The sequence below is a fragment of the Rhinolophus sinicus genome, linkage group LG01, assembly GCF_036562045.2.
Source record: "Rhinolophus sinicus isolate RSC01 linkage group LG01, ASM3656204v1, whole genome shotgun sequence".
Taxonomy (NCBI): domain Eukaryota; kingdom Metazoa; phylum Chordata; class Mammalia; order Chiroptera; family Rhinolophidae; genus Rhinolophus; species Rhinolophus sinicus.
Window position 1 is genome coordinate 110927857 of NC_133751.1, and position 17442 is coordinate 110945298.

Sequence of the window (17442 nt, forward strand, 5' to 3'; positions counted from 1 at the left end):
TGACCTATGCAGCATGGGGCCTCCCTGGTGGTCCTGTGAGACTGGAGCATGTCCTGTCAATGGAGGGAGAGTCACAGGGGGCTCAAGTCTCCATTCCAGATAGGAGGACAGAATCTATCTTTCTAGACACCTTGATAAGGTTCCTTAGGCAGGACCATTTATAGTTGTTAGAAAATGAGCTGGAAGAAATTGAGAGGCTGCTCAATCCTAAGTCATAGAAAAGATGTAGGGAAGGTGTTGGACTCACAAAACCAGAGACCTGTGGAGGGTGCAGAGAAAGGACCAATTTGGGAGCTAGTGAAGCTGCCACAGGTAGAGTGGCTGTGGGAATAAAGGTCAGTGGAAGACTGGCATAAAGGGCCTTGTGGAGGACATTTCTGTAGAGAGCTTGTGCTTTGGCCCCTGCTTTGCCCCTCACATAAGGACCAAAGGGACAGAGCCAAAGAGCATATGGACGCATCAGGGAAATGCTAAAATGGACTCTGTGTGAGAATTGCACAGCCCTTGGCAAACTCTGTGGGGGTGCCAGGGCATCCCTACATCCCGACCTGAGTACTTTTGAACGCAAGAAATGGGGGCTGTGTCCCCATTATATTTGTCCACACCGGGGACTTTGCAATCCATACGCTGTGGTGCGCGTGTGCTGAAAGTAGGGGGAGCTCTGTGGTTACCCCTGAAAGGGGCACCTGAACATTTCTGTGCTGCCAGGTCTTGTTGGAAACCTGAAAGAGGACCTATAATTAATGAGATGCTGCCAATGAGGGATCAGCCACCACTGACTGAGTTTGGTTCAGGAGATTTCCCAGTGAGGCGGGCACTACAGTTGAAAATCTTAACTTCTCCTGCATTGTGGGTGATGCTCACCCTTCCCTGTTGGAGACTGGGTGCCCCTCTTGGGGCACAGCTCACAGTGGTGTGTTGAGGAATGATGTCCCCTGCCAGGCTCATGTGGAGAGTCTATGCCTCTGCATGCATCCTATGTCACCTGGTTTATCCTCACCCTTGCCTGACATATGTGCTAAGCCTGGTGGGTGCACAGATAGAGCTCAGTTATGGTTCTAGGTTTATGGAGCGGTGAGCCATCGGAAAAGGAGAAAATCGATGGGAGTAAATATGGAGATAAATGTCCTCTTCTTCTCCTCACAAGAAGTACCATCCTCATCATGCTCTTACCTAAAAGAAGGTGATTTCCAGCTTAGGCCAGAGCGTGTGAGGGCCGGACTTGCCCCAGGGTCATGCTTCCTCTGACATGGCAGGGGGTCTCAAATGCACTGTGTCTGCTCAGGAACATGGCATCGCTAAGCCAATTAGAAGGTTGTGGTTTGACAACCCACCTCCCTCAGATCTGGGCCTCCTCCTGAGTTCCAGGCAGCTGAGCCATAACTGGAAGCACCCCTCCTTTCTGCACCCAATCTATCTGACCATGTCCCATCGTCCCCGTGCAAACATCAGCCTGCCGTGTCCACATCTCAGCCAGTGCTGCCGGTGGGCGTCCTCCGCATCCAGCACCGCCCGCTCCTACGGACACTTCTACCCTCATCCTCTCTATACATGGTTTCCAGAATGATCTTTACAAAACCTAAATCTGACCATGTTGCCACCCAGTTGAAGACCTTGGCAGGGCTCTCGTCTGGCTTGAGGGCGCAGCTACCAGTCTTCAGGGTGGGGCCCAGGCACCCACTCTGCACCCTAGCATCTGGCCCAGTGTTGGAGTCTGCATGGGGAGGCCCTGCAGATGTTTGCTGTGTGCACCACTGGGTGAGTTGGGTGGTTCTCTGTCGTGTCTGCAGGCACCCATAAATATACATCTATTCATACAAACACTCACTCCCTTTATGTTACTTCCATGCCAGCGTCTCTCCCAGTTAGCTTAATTGAGATGGCACCTTTGTGGCTGCTGACAGGTCTCAATTCTGCAGGGCTGGTTCCTGTGGGGCCATAGGGAGCCCCTGCTCTGAAGATGGTGGGAAAGCTTCCTAACAGGCTCTGGAAGAAAACATAGCACATCCTGGGGCTGCTTTGAAATTGCCCATGTGCCTGCTGAGCTGGCATCATGAAGACAGTGTCTCTTTAAGCTGAGCCGACAGGCAGCCAGGGCCAGTCCTCAAGGCTCATGTGCTCAGGCCCTCCTGGCCCTCCTCTGTGCTAAGTGCTTCCGGTATAGACACTTCCCCACCTCATCCTCAGGCCTGATGCTATGAATGCCTCATCTCTCTAACCTACAAATCCATCCTTCTTATATATCCAGCTAGGGCTTCATATCCTCTTGGAAGCCCCTCTCCTTCCTCTGAGATCCCATAGTTCATCTGATCTGTGTGTTTTGTTTTGTTTTAGCACCAGCCTTGGCTTTGATCTTCCCTACCTCCCTGTGTTTCCTCCTCCCTCCTCCATTTTGGCAAACTGAGCACTTACTCTGTGTTAGACACTGAAAACACAGATGTGAAGAAGGGCCCCTATGAAGCTATAGGGCGCTCCCTTCTCTGCAGACATGGGGGGGTGGTGAGGCGCCACACTTGCTTACAGTCTGTGGGAAGAAAGCACAGCGAAGTCCTGGGGTCACTTTGGGGTGGCCTATGTGCCCATTGTGTTGGAATCTGAAAATACAGATGTGAAGAAGGTATACCCACACTCCCACCCCTGCTAACTGAGAGCTATGGGAACACACAGGTGGGGTCCTCACCTGGGCCTACAACACGAGAATCCCTGGGTAGGCTTTGTGGAGGAGGAGAGGTTTGAGTGTCACACCTTGAAGGAAGAAGGGCACTGAGTAATCAAGAAAGGGAGTATATAGAAGAGCTTTGCTGTCAGTGGGCAAGATGAGCTCTGAAGTGCCACCTGCTCAGTGGGGTGGGGCCACGCTGACTGCTGCAGCTGAGGGAAAAGTTTCTGGTAGCACCGATGTCCGAACTCAGTGCTGTCACTGAAATGCCCTGATGAGCATCCATGTGTCACACACAGACGTTTCTCGGGGCACCATGCACATCACAGGTGTGCAGTGAAAAGTGCTGGAGGGACAGGAAGTCATGTTCTGGCAGTAGGGCTGATCCACACTTCCCTGAGGATGAACCATGTAGTTATGTGGCAACTTTTATGTTGCTTAAAATAATTTGTTTATTAAACCAGTCATATTTCACATTATAGGAAGTCTGAAAATACAGACGATAAGAGAAAATAAAAGAGGCCTAGCATATACAACTCCAAAATTGCTGATTTAGAAAGTATGTATGAATTTGTGGTGAAAAAATATCAATTGATTGTTGCTTTAATTAGCATTCCCTTGACTATTAGGGAGTTTAAGTTTTTTGTTCTTTTCCATTGCACATTTAAATTTGCTCTTTTATAAACTAAGAACTTGCTTCTTGTCTTTTTTTATTGATTTGTAAAAACTATACTCATTGAAAGATAGTAACAAATGAGAAACAAAAACTCATAGACACAGACAATAGTTTAGTGGTTACCAGAGGGTAAGGGGGAAAGGGGGTGGGAAATGAGGGTAAAGGGGGATCAAATATATGGTGATGGAAGGAGAACTGACTCTGGGTGGTGAACACACAATGGGATTTATAGAGGATGTAATACAGAATTGTACACCTGAAATCTATGTAATTTTACTAACAATTGTTACCCTAATAAACTTTAATTATAAAAAAATAGAAAGATGGTAACAATCTGATGAATATAGCCAATATTTCCCTAAATGATGTTTGTCTTTTTTTAAAAATAATTTGGTGTTTTCACTACTCAGAAATGTTTACTATCAATAAAGTTGAATCTATCATTTTCTTCTTTATGGTTTTGTCTTTTTTATCATGTTTAAAAATGTATCCCTCACTCCAATATTATATACATAGTTATCTATATGTGTGTATCAAGTAGTTCTATAGTTTCCCTTTTACATCTAATTATTTAGTTCCTCTGTAATTTGTTCAATGTGCGGCACAAGGGTGAGAGCTAACCTAATTTATCTTCTCAGATGATCAGTACCTAATTTATTTGAATGTCAACATTCTCATGAATTAATTAGTCTTATATATACTTGAGTTATTTTCATAATTTCTATTCTGTTCTAATGAGTTGATGATTTCCCCTCCATCAACACCAAAATGCTTTAATTATTTCAGTTTCTAGCTATGTTTGTTATCTGGCAGGACTTGTTCCCTCTGAATATTCTACTTTTTGTTATTTTCCCCATTCTTTGTTGATAGATAAAATTTAGAATTATTTTGTTGAGTTCTAAAACTCCTTATTGCTAGTTGCCTATCTAATTTCTATTATTTTCTCCTATGTAACTATTCTTACCAATGAGATATGAGTAATATTTTTCCTGCTGGTGGAGGTCCCAGACAAAAAAACCTTTTTTTTCCTGATTAAAAGGGACTCCCTCATCTGATATGCATCATTTCCCCTTTTATCCTGCCTGGACTGTGGCTGAGGTGTCTGGAGCTGCAATAGCTACATTGTGCCAATTGTACAGTTGACATAACAGAAACGATAGAAAACAACAAGAAGATAAAGAAGCACGGGGCTCCTTTTGCCATCATGCAGCTGCCCTGAAGATTTCTACTTAGCTTTCTTTTCTTTCTGTCTGAGACCTAGGTGACCTGCGTCCTGGTTGTGCTTCTGACTCCAATTGACCTTGTGAACTTTGACAACCAACCAGAACTTTCTGAAGCTCAGCGCAGCTCATAAAATGATGTTCTGGGTTGTTTAATGACCATGGACTCCAAGTACAGCAGCAACAACAAAGGCATCTCTCTCTACACAAATATACGAGGACGTAATTGTTGCAAGAAGCTGGAGTTGCCATTCCCAAAGGACATGTGGCTAAGTCACTAGATGAAGCTTACACAATTGCCAAAAAATTAGATTTAAAAGATGTGATAAAGGCACAGATTTTAGCTGGTGGTAAAGGAAAGGAGACTTTGAAAGGAGGAATGAAGATAGTTTTCTCTCCAGAAGAAGCAAAAGCTGTTTTCCTCACAAATGATTGGGAAAGACTTGTTTACCAAGAAAACAGCAGAAAAGGGCAGAATTTGCAATCAATTGGTTTGTGAATGAAGACATCCCAGGAGAGAATACTACTTTGCAACAACAATGGAGATCTCATTTCAAGGTCCTGTGTTAACAGGAAGTTCTCAAGGTGGTGCCAACACTGAAGCTGTTACTGAGGAGACTCCTGAGGCCTCAGTTGAAGAATCTATTGATACTGCAGAATGCATGGAAAAGGAACATGCTGTCTGGCTTGCACAGAAGATGGGTTTTCCATCTAATGTGGAAAAGCTTTACCACCTTTTTCTGAAACATGATGCAACCATGGTAGAAATAAATCCAATGATAGGGGATTCAGATGGAGCTGTGCTGTGTATGGATGCAAAAATCAGTTTTGATTCTAATTCAGCTTATTTGTATCACCAGAAGAAAATCTTTGACCTGCAGGACTGGACCCAGGAAGATGAGCAGGATGGATGCAGCTAAGACAGAACTCAACTACACTGGCCTCGATGGGAGTACAGGCTGCCTAGTGAATGGTGCTGTTCAGCTATGGCCACAGTGGGTATAAACAGAACTTCTCGGAGAGACTCCGGCCAGCTTTGTTGATATTGGTGGTGGTGTCACAGGCCATCCATTAACAGCAGCATTTAAGCAAGGGGTGTCCAAACTTTTTTCAACATTTTTTACCAAGGGCCATATGTGGTAAAATACACAAACAACCGGGCCACTCACTCAAGGTGAAGTACATATTGCCTCACCTGGTTTATTTAAATAAACTAAATATATTTTTCGAATTTGCTGTGGGCCAATTAACAATGGAATCTGGACTGCAGTTGGCCCGCAGGCTGCAGTTTTGACACCTCTGATTTAAGCTTATCACTTCAGATAAAAAGTACTGGGCATTCTGGTCAATGATTTTGGAGGAATCATGGAGTGTGACATTAATGCATAGGGTATAGTCAAGGCAGTAAGCAAAGAATTTGGAAATTAAAATACATGCTATGGTACAGTTATGAGTTGATGATGCTAAGGTACTGATAATGGACAGTGGACTTAAACAGTTTGCTTGTGATGAGTTGGATGAAGCTGCTAAAATGGTTGTAAAACTCGCTAAAATGGTGACCTCAGCCAAGCAAGCCCAGGTGGATGTGAAATTTCAGTTGCCAATTCTGATCTGAGAATCCAGAGGATGGCTGAAGACATTAAATGTGCTGTAATCATTAAAAAATACTGTATTCTGTATTATCATTATTCCTTTTCTCTTTGGTGTGCGCAGATTGTAATTACCATCCAGGCATAAAAACTTCTAAAAGCATTTGGTCTGCATTTAATTTTAATGTTGAGAGTAGGCTGTTTGTGCTAATATAGTTATCTAGTTTCTTTTGTTGCAGCCTTATTTTTCACTTCTACAGAATGTCACTTGCAACATGATAGTTTATTATTGTTGGGTACAGCACTCTTCATTGATATGTCCTATGAATAAACAAATGTGAAGATAAAGCTTTATTCTTTTTAGTATTAAAAATATAGCTAGGGTCGGCCTGGTGGCAGAGTACAGAAAGGTGGGCCTGGGGCTGGGAGTCAGTTGGGTGCAGAACATTGGAACACCGCCAGTGTCTGTCTATCTTGTAGCTATGTCCTCCAGCAGCATCCTGTCCACCTTCCCATCTTTCATCTCCTAGTTACATTCCAGAAGAGTGAAACTGTCCTGATTTCTACTTCTGGGAACCCAGAAAATTTGCTGACCATCCCTGGCCCAGAATAAACCATATGTGTGGACATGGGACATGACACAGTGGGGTCTATTCTGAGACAGAGCTGGCCAACCATTCCAAGGTCAAGACTGCTTTACTACAGGTCACAGAGTGTACAAGAAGGGAGTACATCACTTTTTTAGTAGTTTCTAGGTCAGAAAGGACACTGCAGGGCTGGGGCAAGGACACAGAGCTGAGGTGAGTGCCCCCTCCCCGCCACCCCCCCCCCCACTCAGTCCCTGCCTCTTGCTGCCATTTCTCTACAGGTGTGATGGAAAAATATGATGAATGTTTAAATGAAAAAAATTTGTTACAATAAGAGACACACTGCCATTAATCCCCCTCAAAATACTCTCCCTCATTTCAAACACACTTATCCCATCGTTCTTGCTACTTTCTGAAGCAGTTCTGGAAGTCCTCTTTCGTGAGTGTCTTTACTTCATCCTCCCATCATGACAATGCTCCATGTCACACATCGCTTCTGGCACGGAAATTTCTGTCAAATAAAGACATCAAGGTGTGGCCTCATCCACCTCATTCATGGGATCTGGTACCATGCAACTTCTGGCTCTTCACCAAAGTCAAAATGATTCAAGATATTGAAGCAGCCACTATGGCACAACTAAAGACACTCATGAAAGAGGACTTCCAGAACTGCTTCCGAAAGTGGCAAGAACATGGGATACGTGTGTTTGAAGCAAGGGAAGTATTTATTTAGAGGGATTAATGGCAATGTGTCTTTTACTGTAATGATTTTTTTAAAACATTCACCGTATAGTTTGATCACACCTCATACCTCTCTGCAGGTCCCTGGAAAGCAGCTGACCCACTGGATTATAACTGTGCTGAGTGGGAAGGAGTTGCAGGAGCTCTGGTCACTGGTGGCAGCACTGGCGAGAGGCAGACCTGAAGGGTTATAGTCCTCTTTCCTGCCTGCTAGCCATAAAGACATCACATCTGTGCGGGTGCCCCTGAGAAGGTCAGGGGACTTGAAGTGTGCTGGGTATTCTCAATGCACCTCTCCTCGCTGGGCTCCCAAATCCTCCCTCAGCTGCACGCCTTCCGCACAGACCATCACAGTTTCCTGCACAGCACTGTCATCTCTCCTGTCCAGCTTGGCACCAGGACCCTTACTGGGTTGAGAGGGGAAGACTGGAAGACTGCGGTGATGCCTTCCCTCTAACTACTCCAAACCTCCCCATGATGGAGGTCTTTAACTCGAGGACTATGTGCATGGGTGATGCCCGATGAAGATGAAGCCAGCGGCTGGGACATGGGAATTATTAGGCTGGAAACCAAAGCTGCATTAGTGACTTGCAAAATTTTTAAGCACACCCTTAGAAATATGTTTTCATTGTGACCCAGTTATGACCCAGTGCCTGAATATTTGATACACACACACACACACACACACACACACACACACACTCATTCACAGGTTATACAGAAACATGCATGTGTATGTATGTATTCTATTCTCTCATAAAAATCCCACCTGTTATCTACTAAACCACTAAACCACCTTTTAGACTGGATCTGGACATGATTTTGATCTTTAGCTCATGTCAGTGGAAGAAACATAAGTATTGCCAGAGGCAACTAGACTGGGACTCCCCAGCATATTGTGTTTTGTCTTTTAATTGAAATGTTTGAGATAAATCTATATTCACATGCATCTATAAGATATAATACATAGAGATCCCCCTGTACACTTTGCCCCATCTTTCCAATAGTAACATTTTGCAAAACTATAGAAAAATATCAAACCAGAACACCAACACTGATACAATCCTCCTGTCTTATTCAGATTTCCCCAGTTTTACTTCTACTAATTTATGTGCATGCGTGTGTATTAAGCTCTGCAAAATGTTATCACCTGTAGGGGTTTGTATATCCATGACCACAATGAAGAAACAAAATATTCTAACACTGCAAGAATCAACTGTGTTATCTCTTTATAAACACACACACACCCCTTCCCTGCCCCACTTCCTTTAACTACCAGTCTGTCCTCAATTTCTAAAATTTCTCATGTGTTTATTTCCATCTATATATCCTCTTAATATCTGTTTCTATATTTTGCTCATGTTTCAATTGGATTTTTTGTTGTCATTTTTTTTTACAGTTCAATTTTGAGAGTTTGTTATATATTCTAGGTGGTAATCCTTTGTTGAATATCTGGTTTGCAAATTATTTCTCCCATTCTGTTTAGTCTTTTCATCCTTTTAATAGGGCTTAATAGAGCAGAAGTGTTTATTTTTAATTTTAATAATGTACAATTTATTTTTTTCCCTTTTATGAATAGTACTCTTGATATGAAGTCTAAGAATTCTTTGTCTATCCATAAATCCCAAAGATTTTCCCTTATTTTTTTTTCTCAAAAGATTTATAGTTTCACATTTTCCATTTAAGTATTTGGTCTGTCTTGAGTAATATTTAGTAAAAGGTGGGAGATTTAGGTTGAAGATAACTTTTTTCATTCTTATTTTTTCTCCTTCTTTTTTTTTGGTCCTTTTTATTTATTTATTTATTTTGTTGTTTTTACCTATGGATATTCAATTTATCCAGCATTATTTATTGAAAAGGCTATCATTTTTCCATTAAATTGGTTTTGAACCTTTGCCAAAAATCGGTTGAGGATTTTGTGTATGTCTACTTTTGGGTCTTTTAATGTGTTTCATTGATCTATGTGTCTTCCCTTCTGCCAAAACCACACTGTCTTGATTTCTATAGCTATATATTAAAACTTAATATCTGGTAGAGAGATTCCTCCCATTTTATTTATTTTCAAGACTGTTTAAGTTATTTTAGGGACTGTCCATATAAATTTTAGAATAAGAAAGACTACACGTATGCCTACAAAAATTCTTGATGCAAGTTTGATAGAAATTTCCATTAAACTACATATTAATTTGTGCAGAATTGATACATTCACTATGTTGCATCTTCCCATGAGCACTGTATGTCTCCTTATTTATTTGTCTTTGATTTCTTTCTTCAGAGTTGAATAATGTTCGGCATACAGATGCTATACCAGTATTTTACTTCCTTTGGAGTGATTCTAATACTGTGTTTTTAATTTTGATTTGTGTATCTCATTGTTACTGTATAGGAATGTGACTGATTTTTTTTATTAGATTCAGGTGTGCAAAAAAAACATAATTCGACATTTACACACCTCACAAAGTGATAACCCAAACAAGTCTACTATCCATCTGACACTGTACATAGCTATTACAATAACATTGACTATATTTCCTATGCTGTACTTTACATGCCATGACATTTCATTTTTTTGCACGTGTCTGTCCATGTTTTTCCAGCACCATTTATTAAATAGATTGTCCTTACCCCAACGTAAATTCTTGCTTCCATTGTCGTAGATTAAATGAGCATACAGGCATGGATTTATTTCTGAGCTCTCTATTCTGTTCCATTGATCTATGTGTCTGGTTTGATGCCAATACCATGCTGTTTGATTACTATAGCCTTATAGTATAATTTGCTATCAGGTAGCATGATACCTCTATCTTTGTTCTTCATTCTCAGGATGTCCATGGCTATTCGGGGTCTTTTATGGTTCCATATAAATTTTAGGATTAATTGTTCTAGTTTTGTGAAAAATGCATTGGTATTTGGATAGGGATTGCACTGAATTTGTAGATTGCTTTGGGGAGTATGAACATTTTAACTATATAAATTCTTCCTATCCATGAGCATGGTATATGTTTCCATTTATTTGTATCTTCTTGAATTTCTGTTTTCAATGTCTTATAATTTTCTGAGTCTTTCACAGGTCTTTCACTACTTTAGTTAAATTTATCCCTAAGTGTTTTTTGATGCAATTGTAAATGGGATTTCTTCTTAATTTATTTATCTGATAGTGCATTAATGGTGTATAAAAATGCAACTGACTTCTGAATATTAATTTTGTGTCCTGCTATTTTACTAAATACATTTATCAGTTTTAATAATTTTTTGGTGGAAACTTAGGTTCTCTATATATAGCATCATGACATTTGCAAATAATGAAAATTTTACTTCTTCCTTTCCCGTTTGGATGCCTTTTATTTGTCTGATTGCTGTGGCTACGACTTCCAATAGTATGTTGAATAAAAGTGGTGAATGTGGGCATTCTGTCTTTTTCCTGATCTTAAGGGGAATGCTTTTAGCTTTTCCCCATTGAGTATGATATTAGCTGTGGGTTTGTCATATATGACCTTTGTTATGTTGAGGTATGTTCCCTCTATTCCCACTTTGAAAGTTTTTATCATAAAGGGATACTGGATTTGTCAAATGCTTTTTCTACATCTGTTGATATGACCACATTATTTTTCATTTTGTTTATGTTGTGTATCATGTTAATTGATTTGCAGATTTTGGGCCCACCTTGCATACCAGGAATGAATCCCACTTGATCCTGCCTGGTGTAGGATCTTTTTTAATATATTGCTGAATTCAGTTTGCTAATATTTTGTTGAGGATTTTTGCTTCTATGTTCATTAGGGATATCGGCCTATAGTTTTGGGTTTTTTTTATAATGTCTTTGCCTGGTTTCAAAATCAGGGTAATGGTGAACTTGTAAAATGATCTTGGAGCATTCCCTTGTCTTGGATTTTTTCAAATAGTTTGAAGAGAATAGGTGTTTATTCTTTTTTGAATGTTTGGTGAAATTCACCTGTGAAGCCACCTTGTCCAGGACTTTTGTCTTGGGGAGCTTGTTGATTACTGATTCAATTATCAGAAAGCAGCACTGACTAGTTATTAAAAGCATCATTGGTTTTCCATTGTCAGGATGGGTCATTTGCAGTATGTTTTCCCATTGTTGGTCCCACGTCACCAGACAAGCTTGTTTCTGGTATGTCACCACCCACGTAGAAGGACAAGTGGTTTTCTTAGGAGACATAGGCCATATTTGAGCAACAACAGTGTTAGAACAGAAGACGTCTTTACCATCATGTTTCTTTAAAGACAAATATCATCTGTAGTTTTTTGAAGTTTCTCATATGATGTATTATAGGTTTTAGTGATCATCTCAAAATATTGAACAACCATTATCAGAGTGGTGTCTTTATAATATTGAGCTATAAAAATAAATAAACATTTATAACAGCAAAATTTTCTATAATAAAAAATAAAATTCTAAACTCACTTTGAAGAATGTGTCTAAACCAGGAGACAATACCTAAGGGCAGTCAGCTGAAGATATTAAAGAAGCATGAGATGTCAGTGGGCACTTTATTTAATTATTTAGTTCGTGCCCAGATTTTATCTAGTTCTATTTCTGTTTTACCAGAGGTGCTTTATCCAAGTACACCAAGATGTATTAACAACAACCCCACCTTGCTTAATTAAGATATGGTCAAGAGCAATCCTATTTTCTAATATAACTCATGTAAGGGAATTTAAAGATTTTTCCTGTTTGGCTATTGCAATAACTACCAAAGGAAAATGTATTCTTCCAAATCTGGTCCCTTTATTAGGGCTGACATTGTCAGGCATTAAACATCATTGACTATGTATGTAACACGTTGTATATTTTGACCTGTGAAGTAGGTTTACATATGATGTCTAATATTAAATATTCTTCCCAGACAGAAATTAAGGGGAAAAGGAAACAATAATTATTATAGTGAGGTCTTGGACTCAGATTTTTTTGTGAGATAGGAATGAACTAAAGTAAGGAAAGATAGGAAAAAACAAAGGTGTAGATTATACAGCTCTGATCCAAAATCTTGGGGTAGTTATCCACAACAGATGTTGTCTGCTTTATTCCTTACTAATTTTAAAATTCCAAATTTTCTGTTTGTTGAATAGTCCAGTTAGGTAGAAGAGCTTTCTTTAAATTAGCAAACATGATTTCAAGAGTCAATACCTTTAAATTCAGTCATGCAAGGATTAGTTATGAAAATCTGAATTTTGAAGGGACAAAGGAGAAAGGAAAAGATAAATGTTTTAATTTTGTGCACAAAGGTATAATTTACCAAATTGCTATAGGTCATAAGTGGCTCAGGAGAAAAATTGTTCTTGTACCTGAAAAAGCAAGGATCAAAACCCAGTAATATTTTATATAAAAAGTTATAAAAATTAAAATCATCCTTATTAGTTTATTTAGTCCCATGTTATTAATTCTTGATCGTGATCTTTTTATTAGCAGTTTTTTTAATCCAATTTTTCCTTTGAGTTCTGTAAATCTTTATCCAGTTCAGTGTTATGTATAGAATTATAATCTCTTCAAAGATGAACACTTATTTTTTTGTTCTTATTTCATTTTTAAGAGATTTTTATTAAAAATATAACTAACAGACAATATTATATTAGTTTCAGGGGTGCACCGTATTTGTTCAACATTCATATACCTAAAGAAGTGGATACCATGATAAGTGCAGCAACCATTTATACCACACCACGCTATCACAATATTATTGACTATATTCCCTATGCTGTATATTACATCCCATGACTTATTTGTTTTATGCCTGGAAATTTGGACATCTTATTACCCTTCCCCTTTCCCCCCTTTTATTTTATTTTAATTTTAAGTTTCTATTAGTTTCAGGTGTACAAAACCATGTAATAGTTATACATTTACACCCCTCACAAAGTGATAAACCCCCTCCCCAATCTACTACCCATCTGACATCATATATAGCTGTTACAATTCTATTGACTCTATTCCCTATGCTGTGCTCCATATCCCGTGACTATATATATATATATATATATATATATATTACACTCAATATTGTTCAGCTTCAGCATCACGTGTACAGCACAGTGGTCAGGCATCTACATCAACTGTGAAGTGGTCTCCCTAATAAGACAAGTGCCCATCTGACACCCTACACAATCTTCACAATGTCATTAAATATACACATCCCTATGTTTATTGCAGCACTACTCACAGTAGCCAAGACATGGAAACAACTGAAATGCCCATCGATAGGTGACTGGATTAAGAAACTGTGGTACATTTATACAATGGAGTATTAAAGAAGAATGAAATAAAGAAGAATGAAATCTTACCATTTGCAATGATATGGATGGACCTAGAGAACATTATGCTAAGTGAAATAAGTCAGACAGAGGAAGACAAATACCGTATGATCTCACTTACGTGTGGTGATCTCACTTACAGAATAAACAAGGAAACTAAACAGAAATAGTCTGAGATATAGAGAAAAAACTGATGATTGCTAGATGGGAGGGGAGGTGGAGATGAGGGAGAAGATGGGGGGATTAGAAAGCACAGATTTGTAGCCACAATATTGACACGGGGATATGAAACACAGTTTGGGGAATATAATCAATAACTTCCACCCTTTGAAATTTATCAATTACAGTTGACATTCAATATTATTTTATATTAATTTCAAGTGTACAGCATAGTGGTTAGACATTTGTATAATTTAAGAAGTATAACCCCTGACTAGTCTAGTACCCATCTAGTACTATATATAGTTATTACGATATCATTGACTATATTCCCTATGATTTACTTTACGTCCAATTAACTATTTTGTAATTACCAATTTGTACTTTTTAATCCCTTCACTTTTTTCACTGTGCCTCCAACCACCCCCCATCTATCACCCCAACAAATCTAGTATCCCTCTGACACCATACGTAATTATTACAATATTATTAACTATATTCCTTATGCTATACCCTGCATCCCCATAACTGTTTTGTAACAACCAATTTGTTCTTCTTAATCCCTTCCCCTAGTTTCACTCACACATCCAACACCCCTCCTACCTGGCAACCATCCAAATTTCTTTCTGTATCTATGAGTTTGTTTCTGTTTTGTTTAATTTTGTTCTTATTCCACAATAAGTGAAATCACACTGCATCTGTCTTTCTCTGCCTGATATACTCCGCTCAACACCACACCCATTGATGCTGCCACAGATGGTGAGAGCCCATTCCCTTCCCTGGCCAAGCAGTATTTCATTGCATGTATGTACCACCTCCTCTTTATTCATTCTTCCATCGACAGATACCCAGGCTGTCTCCACATTTTGGCCATTGGAAACAGTGCTGCAATGACCATATGGATGCACATGTGCCCTTGAAATAACGTTTTGGGTTTCTTCAGATAAATACCCTGAAGTGGGATTACCGAGTCCTTCATTATCTCTTCTTATAGCCTTTGTTTTAAAGTTTATTTTGTCTGGTGTAAGTATTGTTACTCCAGCTTTTTTGTTTGTTTGTTTCATTTCTGTTTTCATGAAATATCTTTTTCTATCCCTTTATTTTCTGTCTGTGTGTGTCTTTCAATCTGAAGTGATTCTCTTGTATGCAGCATATGTAAGGGTTTTGTTTTCTTATCCATTCAGCCCCCCTATGTTTTTTGATTGGAGCATTTAATGCATTTATATTGAAAGTGTTGATAGATATGTAGCTATTACCATTTTATTATTCATAATTTTGATCTTTATTCCATGTGAAAAAGTCCCTCTAACAGTCCTTGTAATACTGGTTTGGTGGCGATGAACCCCTTTTGCTTTTTCTTGTCTGGGAAGCTCTTTATCGGTCCTTCAATTTTAATATATAATCTTGGTCCTTGCTTTTTATCACTTTGAATTTTTCCTTCCAATCCCTTTTGGACCGCAAAATTTCTGTTGAGAAATCAGACAGTCTTATGCAAGCTCCCTTATAAGTTACTAGTTGCCTTTCTCTTGCCGCTTTTGGGATTCTTTTTTTGTCTTTAACCTTTTCCATTTAATTATAACGTGTCTAGGTATGGGCCTCTTTGGGTTCATCATGTTTGGGATTCTCTGCACTTTCTGGGCTTGTATGTCTATTTCCTTTGCCAGGTTAGGGAAGTTTTCCATCATTATTTCTTCAAATAGATTCTCAGTCCCTTGCTCTCTCTCTTCTCCTCCTGGTATCCCCATGATGCGAATGTTGTTATGCTTGATATTGTTCCAGAAGTCTCTTAAACTATCTTCATTCTTTTAAATTTTTTTTTCTTTTTGCTGTTCCTATTGGTTTTTCTTTTTTGCTAGTTTGTCTTCCACATTGCTGATTTGATCCTGTGCTTCAAGTTGTTTGCTGTTTATTCCTTCTAGTTTATTCTTCATTGCAGTTATTATATTCTTCACTTCTGACTGGTTTCTTTTATGGTTTATGTGTCCTTTTTCATACTTGCAATCTCTTTGTTGAAGTTCTCTCTAAGTACCTTGAGCATCCTTATAACCATTGTTTTGAACTCTATCTCTGGTAGGTTGCTTGCCTCTATTTCATTAAGTTATTTTTCTGGAGTTTTCTCCTATTCTTGCATTTGGAACACATTTCTTTGTTTCCTCATTTTGTTTGTCTCTCTTTGTTTCTATGTATTAAATAGGGCTGCTATGTCACCCAGTCTTGGCGGGTGGCCTTATGTAGTAGATGTTTTGTGGGGCCCAGTGGCAAAATCTCCCTGGTCATCTAAGCCAGGTGCTCCAGGAGTGTCCCTTGTGGTTCAGCCGCTGATAAAGCCTCATTCAGTATGCATGTTGGGTGAGGCAGGGTCTCCGGGAGTCACTAGAGTGGGAAGAGTTATGGTCACCAGGTTAATGTAGACTCTGGTTTGATGCCAGTGCTGAGCCTGGAGCTACTCAGCAAAAGTCTCAGAGCACACTGAGGCCAGTCACCACCTGCCTGGGACCTTCCAGACTTCAATTTTTTTCCAAGAGTACAATGAAGTATGGGCTGGCTGATCTCAGAGAGAGTGCCTCCAGAGGTATGTGAGTTGGGTGGGGCAAGGTCCCAGCTGAGTCAATAGGGCAGAGCAGCAGAGCCACCAGACCAATCAGATTCAAATTTGGCCTGTGGGAACAGGCTCAAATAGGAAAGATGGCGCCCACTTGCCAACTGCATGGGAAGAGGGTCCCTCAACCAAGAAAATGCTGACTGTCCTTCAGCCCATCTTCTGAAGCCACAATCCTCAATCTGGCCCCCATATGTCTCTGAGGCCCCCCGAGTCACTGTACCTCAGCTGGAGCCCAAGGTGATTGCCTGGGACTGAGTGAGTCTGTGTATGGGCCATTTAAGAGGACATCTGGGTTTCCTGCAGCCTTCTGTCCCACCTAAATGGTTGGAATCCCCTGATGTTGTGGTGGCTCCTCTTCCCAGCACCAGGCTGAGGTTCTTCATTACTCCTGGGGGAACCTCTGTAGCCAATGTATTCCTTCTGATTCTCAACTGCCACAGGGAAGTCTGAGGCTCATTCTGTATCTCCACCCCTCCTACCAGTCTCAATGTGGCTTCTTCTTCTAGTTTTAGTTATGGGACTTCTGTTTGGCTAGACTTCAGATGGTTCTCCAGGTTAATTGTTCTATAATTTAGTTGTAGTTTTAATGTCTTCATGGAAGGATGCAGGCACAGTGTTTATCTATGCTGCCATATTGGATCTCTCCCAAATTGCTCAAAGAACACTTTTAAAAGCATCAGAGTAAAACAATAATTGCCAGTAAATGATCAAAGACTTAAGAGGCCATGGTTAAAGAGCTGGTGAGTTTACACACATACATACATATAAATGCATGCATATAAATAATATATAATAACTGACTTAGTTATCTATACCAATTTTATTTAGTTTGACCATATAAAATCGTTTCTCAAGATCCCTCCTCCACGAACTTTCTGCAATATACACACATATTCTGCAACATAAACAAACTGTCTGCAACTTAATTATACCTTTCAG

The 17442-nt window shown here is 39.7% G+C and overlaps 2 pseudogenes; one reads left to right on the forward strand and one right to left on the reverse strand.

Annotated features, from left to right (window-relative positions):
• Positions 1-1563: 1563 nt before the first annotated feature.
• Positions 1564-6008, forward strand: LOC109460513 (succinate--CoA ligase [ADP-forming] subunit beta, mitochondrial; annotated as a pseudogene).
• Positions 6009-7755: 1747 nt separating this feature from the next.
• Positions 7756-17442, reverse strand: part of LOC109460515 (ATP synthase F(1) complex subunit alpha, mitochondrial) — a 172671-nt pseudogene continuing 162984 nt past the window's right edge.